Below are 6,159 nucleotides of genomic sequence, written 5' to 3'. Positions count from 1 at the left end.
AACCCTGTCTTGCCTCCTTATACAAGAGCTATGTCTCCTTCCTTCCTGTAAACTCCCCTTCTCTTAAAGCTCTAAGCTATAATAAAACCTCTCTGAACCTATCCTCTGGCCTATGGATTTCATTTGTACAGTTCATAAAACAAGAATCCAGACACACTCCAAATGTATAGGTGCATTTGCATATATTGGTGAGGAACCCTAAAATTATCATTTTCACAATAGCGGGACTCAGAGACAACTGGAAGACAGGCTCTTTGGGGAATAGAACATGGCCTCTAGGAGGCTATTAGGAAGCGAAGACTCTGGTTCAGGGCCCATGCCAGGTCAGCAGAGCAATCCATTCAGACTCCTCATTTTGTGCCATGCTTTTTTTTTTCCTCTTATTTCTCAGTGATGTGGACCATGGGGATACCCACAGTGCCCTGGTCCATGGCCAGGGGGGTGCCCACCAGGTCCTGGAGGATGGCTTCCCCCAGGACAATGCCCTGGCCCATGACCAGGGTGGTGCCCACCAGGTCCTGGAGGATGGCTTCCCCCAGGACAATGCCCTGGTCCATGGCCAGGAGGGTGCCCACAAGGTCCTGGAGGATGGCTTCCCCCAGGACAATGCCCTGGCCCATGGCCAGGGGGGTGCCCACCAGGTCCTGGAGGATGGCTTCCCCCAGGACAATGCCCTGGCCCATGGCCAGGAGGTGGTCCGCAGTGAGGATGATGACCACCATGACAGTGTCCCTGTGGAAAAGCAAATGAACAATATTAGAGTCCAAGGTCACTACCAATATCATCTGCAATCAACTCCTCTTCATTTCAGTTGCCTAAGAGACTCACAAGGAGTTATGGGGAGGATTGAGTGGCAGAGATGTAGCAAGTGACTGCTCTTAGCTCTGGGCCTTTTGCTGTGACAAAGCCACTTCAGAACCGAGCAGACAAAAAGGGAAGGGACTAGCCCGGCATGGTGGCTCACGCCTTTAATACCAGCCCTTGGGAGGCAGAGGTAGGAGGATCACTGTGAATTCAAGGCCAGCCTGGTACTACAGAGTGAGTTCCAGGTCAGCCTGGGCTGTATACAGTGAGACCCTACCTTGCAATGGGAGGGGGAGGGAGGAGTCTAGGTAGATTGGTTTCCATTCCTTAAGTAGAACTATGACTTCTACTCCCTGGACATCAATTTATTGTATTCGCAAGAAGCAGAATTATCTTGTAACCTCCCCTGCCCCACCATTCTCTGACCCAGGAGCTCATGTAGGATAGTTAGAAGCTCTGCCTCGCTGGAAATGAAAGCACACTGTATTTAGAGCTACATGTGAAGCTGAAGAGACTGGAGAGGAGCTGCTTGAGGAGCAGGAGATAGGGGGCCAGGTCTGAGGGAGATCTAGAAGTTGAGAAGATAGAGGACAGCTGGTAGATGGGAGATCAAGGTAGGAGATGGAAGATTAAGAATGCCTTTGTACGCTAGAGAAATGGCTGAGCAGTTAAGGCACATGCCTGTGAAGCCTAAGGACCCAGGTTCAATTCTTCAGGTCCCACGTGAGCCAGATGCACATGGTGGCACGTGCACCTGGAGTTCGTTTGCAGTGGCTAGAGCCCTGGCATGCCCATTCTCATTCTCTCTCTGTGTCTCTAATAAGTAAATGAAAATAAAATCTTAACTTTTTGTTTTTGAAATTTTGTTTTTTTATTTATTTGAGAGCAACAGAGAGGAGGCAGAGAGAGAGAGAGAGAGAGAGAGAGAGAGAGAATGGGCGCACCAGAGCTTCCCACTTCTGTAAACGAACTCCAGACGTGTGCGCCCCCTTGTGCATCTGGTTAATGTGGGTCCTGGGGAACTGAGCCTCGAACCAGGTTCCTTAGGCTTCACAGGCAAGTGCTTAACCTCTAAGCCATCTCTCCAGCCCAAAATCTTAACTTTTTTTTTTTTTTTTTAAAGAATGCCTTTGTAGGAAAAGGGTGGTGGCCACATGCCTTTAATCCCAGCACTTGGAAGGCAGAGGTAAGAGGATCACCATGAGTTCAAGGTTACCTTGAGACTACATAGTGAATTCCAGGTTAGGCTGGGCTAGAGTGAGACCCTACCTTGGGAAAAAAAAATGCTCTTGTGGGCTCGAGAGATGGATCAGTAATTAAAGATGCTTGCCTGCAAAGTCTGGTGGCCCAAGTTCAATTCCCCAGTACCTACTTAAAGGCACCCACGCAAAGGGGGCACATGTGTCTGGAGTTTGTTAGCAGAGGCAGGAGGCTCTGGTATGCCCATACTCTCTCATAAATAAGTAAAATATTAAGAAAGAATCCCCTTATGTATGAACAGGGTGCATGCTAAATTTATACACACATAGCTGGGGATGGAGCTCAGTGGTAGAACTTTGCCCAGCTTTTACAGTCCCAGAACTGCAAGAAAAAATATATAATAAAACACAACCAAGTAGCTATGTCTGGGTATATGAACATGGGTGTATGCATATGCCTGCACACATATACACAGGTACATATGAAGGATATAAGTCATCCCCAAGCAGGTGCTAGGCCCCAGCAATCAGGACAAATAGAAAGTAAAGTCAGTTTGACATCTCATAGGTGGTCTGTGGACAGTGTGGTTTAACCTCCTGTCTTGACTGGAATCACTCCCAAGGCCAGGAGAGTTTGTCTCTTTCCATAGACTCAAGGGAGAGAATCACTTTGCTTCTGAGCTAGGGCACTGGGGGTCTGGGGCCCTATGGGGCAGGCGTGGGGCTACACCCCCTACTCTAGGGGTCTGCTTCTGCTTCCAAGGGTCTGTTGAAGGAGGGCTGAAGGGCTTTCCTTGGAAGCCTGTTATAGCAGGCTCTGCCTCATCCAGCCTCAGTGATGCCTGAGAGCCTTTTCCCACTGCACCCAATCCTCTTTCTGTTTTCTTTCCCGCTGTGGGGCCACAAATCCAGGCTAGGGAGCGGGTGCGCTGGTAGCTGAGGAGCGCAGGGATGGTGGGGTGCAGCAGCCTCCCCGCCCTAGCACAAGCCTGTCCTGCAGTGTGGCTGGAGCTTGGGAGCAAGCCAACCATCCAGCGAGGCTGTGACTGTAGCCAGAAAGCAGAGAAGCATAGAACAGGCCGGCAAGCAGCAGGAGAGAGGATGTGCCACTGGGGCAGGGAGGGGAAGTGAGGAGAGGAGAGAGACAGATGGGAAAACAGAGGAGAGATGCCAAGGAGAAGGCTGCAGTCAGCAGGGGGTGGATAGATGCCACAGTGCCCCGGCCCCACCTTGGCTGCGGACTGAATCTGTTCCTGACTTTTCCTTTGATGGAAGTGCAGGTCCAGGAAGGAGGTAAGAGGTCTGGAGGACATGGTTGTGGAGAGGGTAAAGGGTGGGGAACATGCTTACCCTTGGACCTGTGGGCGAAGAAAAGAAAGAAAAGCAGCAGCTTTAGTCACCTGATTCTAAAGTGAAAAACCTGTCTTCCCCCCGGTACTAGCTCTGTGCTGGTTCCCACACCCCACCCGCAACCAGGCTCCTCAGACTTGGCCACTTGCCTGACAGTCATTCCTTCATTCATCCACTAACTACAGATTCATATTGAAAGTCAATATAAAGCTCACTTGTGCATCCCTGTGGGCTCAAGAGCTGGCAGAGTACCCTGGGTGGCACAGGGCCAGTCAGGAGGTGTGGGTTCTTGTCTGCACTCTGTCAGAGGTCTGCCCTCCTAACCTTGGTTGAACTTCATGGTGCTAGGGAGGAACTCTATGGTGGCAATTCTTCCTCCTCCGCCACCACAGAGGCTCGGCCACTCTTCCCTCATTCATCCTTGCAGGTCTCACATATGGTCTCCGCTCAGCTCCTCTGATCTGTTCATTGGTTTCTGCTTATAATCTGATTAAAACCTTCTGGTCTCAGCTGTGGACCAAGTGCGTCCTGCTACTTGGAAATCTCTCTAGCTCCACTCTGCCTTGCCTTCTGGTAAGAGTTCCTCATCGCTGGCCCCTGTGACCTCTCTGCTATGGGCCTATCGGCTCATTCTTCAGAAGCCACCTGTGTGGCCCTGGGTGACCTTGAAGGCTTCTTTGGTGGGAGTCATCTGCCATTTCTTCTGTGCCTTATTTGTTTATTTGCATGTGTGTGTGTGTGTGTGTGGTGTGGTGTGTATGTGTATTCCTAGGGTCTCTTGCCACTGCAATCAAATACTTGTCTGTCTTTATATGGGTGACTAAGGAATTGAACCCAGGCCAGCAGGTTTTGTAAGCAAGTGCCTTCAACCACTGAGCCATCTCCCGGGGCTCTTTTGTGTCTTTTGAAGGGTGGCACTGGCATAGCTGCCGAGAGCTGGGTTCTGGGTTCCAGACCTGGCTGTCCTTTCATGACCTCACCCCAAGCATGATGCCTGATTTTTCTAGGCCTTATGTATGTGTATAATGGGAAAGGCACCTGCCTGTTTTTCTTCTGAGGTTGAGGAGTGGGTGAGATTAAGAATGTGTGGACATGGGGCTGGAGAGATGGGACTTAGCAGCTAAGGCGCTTGCCTACAAAGGCAAAGGACCTAGGTTGCATTCTGCAGGACCCATGTAAGCCAGATGCACAAGGTGGCACGTATGTCTGGAGTTCGTTGGCAGTGGATAGAGGCCCTGGTGTACCCCACCCATTCTTTCTATCTGCCTGTTTCTCTCTCTCTCAAATAAAAAACTTTTCTTTTTCAAAAATAAAGAGGAGCTAGAGAGATGGCTTAGCAGGTAAGGCACTTGCCTGCAAAGCAAAAGGACCCAGGTTCAATTCCCCAGAACCCACATAATCCAGATTCACAAAGTGGTGCATGTGTCTGGAGTTTGTTTGCAGAGGCTACAAGCCATATTGTGGCCATTCTCTCTCTCTCTCTCCCTTCCTCCCTCCCTCTGTTTCTGTCTCTCTTTCTCTCTAAAATAAATAAATAAAAATATATTTTAAAAAGAGTGTGTGGATATGTTTCTTAAACTGCAAAATGTCCTATGGAATGTAAGGGCTTGCTTGCCTTTGGGAACCCTACACATGTGTACATATAAGAGCATGTGCGCGCGCGCGCACACACACACACACACACACACACACACACACACACACACACACACTGTTGGCATTTTGTAGATATGGTTGATTGATTGCCCCTGCCCTCCTCACTCTCCTTTTCTCTTCCCTCTTTCACCTCATAGCCTCCCAGGCATGCTGCTTACCTGGATCCATCCTTATGAGACGAGAGCAGGGAGCGACACAAAGAACACCTGTGATTCAGCAGACAGGGTCTTAGTTTACAGTGATTGAAATATCAGTCTCTTCCTTGCCCCCCACACACACCAGGGATGCACACACACAGTCTCTTCAAAGTATGGAAGGGGTATGACTGCTCCTTCTGGCCTACCTCGGCACCCAGCATGGAACTGGCACTCTTTTTTTTTTTTCATTTAAAAAAAATATTTTTGTTTACTATTCACTTGCAAGCACAGACAGCGAGAGAAAGAATGGGCACCCCAGGGCCTCCCACCACTGCACACTCCAGATGCACGTGCCACTCTGTACATATGGCTTTACATGGATACTGGGGAACCGAACCTGGGCTGACAGGCCTTGCAAGTAAGTGCCCTTAAACGCTGAGTCATTGCTCCAGCCCTCTGTCTAAGTTTTTTTTGGGGGGCGGTGGTTGTTTTTTCTTGTTGAGGCACAGATATCCAGTGGACACGGGGGTTCATCCATATGGGACATGAATAGGGACAAGATGCACCCTCTCACGAGCCCCACAGTCTTACCCTGCACCCCACGCTCACAATCATGTGTAATTCAATCCCACTTGGATCAATTTCATGCCAATTATCCATACTGAGTGCCTGTCATGTGCTCTGGTCCTGGTATCCCTGTCCTTGTACGAGCCTGTGTAAACACCTGACATAGGCGTGGGGCAGGGTGGCTTGGAGAGATCAGTGTACCCAGAGTAGGGAGGGGCAGGATGAATTGGTGGGTAGGGGTCTTTGGAGAATCCAGGGAACCCAATATCTTTGCTACTAAAGCACAATTGAATGTGAGGCTTCCTAGGGTCCTAACTCCTTGCTAAGATGGGAAGAGGGTAGGAAGCTTGAGACCTAAATCCATTTGTCATTCATCAAAACAAGCCAGTTCTCATCAGGTGGAACTGTTGAGGCCTCATACTACTGGAGCTAGAATGCAGGTCACA

The 6,159-nt window shown here is 49.7% G+C and overlaps 1 long non-coding RNA gene across 1 annotated transcript; it reads right to left on the bottom strand.

Moving 5' to 3' along the window:
* Positions 1–306: 306 nt before the first annotated feature.
* On the bottom strand, positions 307–5,213 carry LOC123462723. The gene is made up of 3 exons (XR_006638484.1): positions 5,168–5,213; positions 3,354–3,361; positions 307–732 (listed from the first exon to the last, which is right to left on the bottom strand). It is a non-coding gene; the product is annotated as an uncharacterized LOC123462723 (long non-coding RNA).
* Positions 5,214–6,159: the final 946 nt, after the last annotated feature.

This window comes from Jaculus jaculus, chromosome 8, assembly GCF_020740685.1.
Source record: "Jaculus jaculus isolate mJacJac1 chromosome 8, mJacJac1.mat.Y.cur, whole genome shotgun sequence".
Lineage (NCBI taxonomy): Eukaryota > Metazoa > Chordata > Mammalia > Rodentia > Dipodidae > Jaculus > Jaculus jaculus.
The sequence above is the reverse complement of the archived record's forward strand: the minus strand, read 5'-3'. Positions and strand labels throughout refer to the sequence as shown.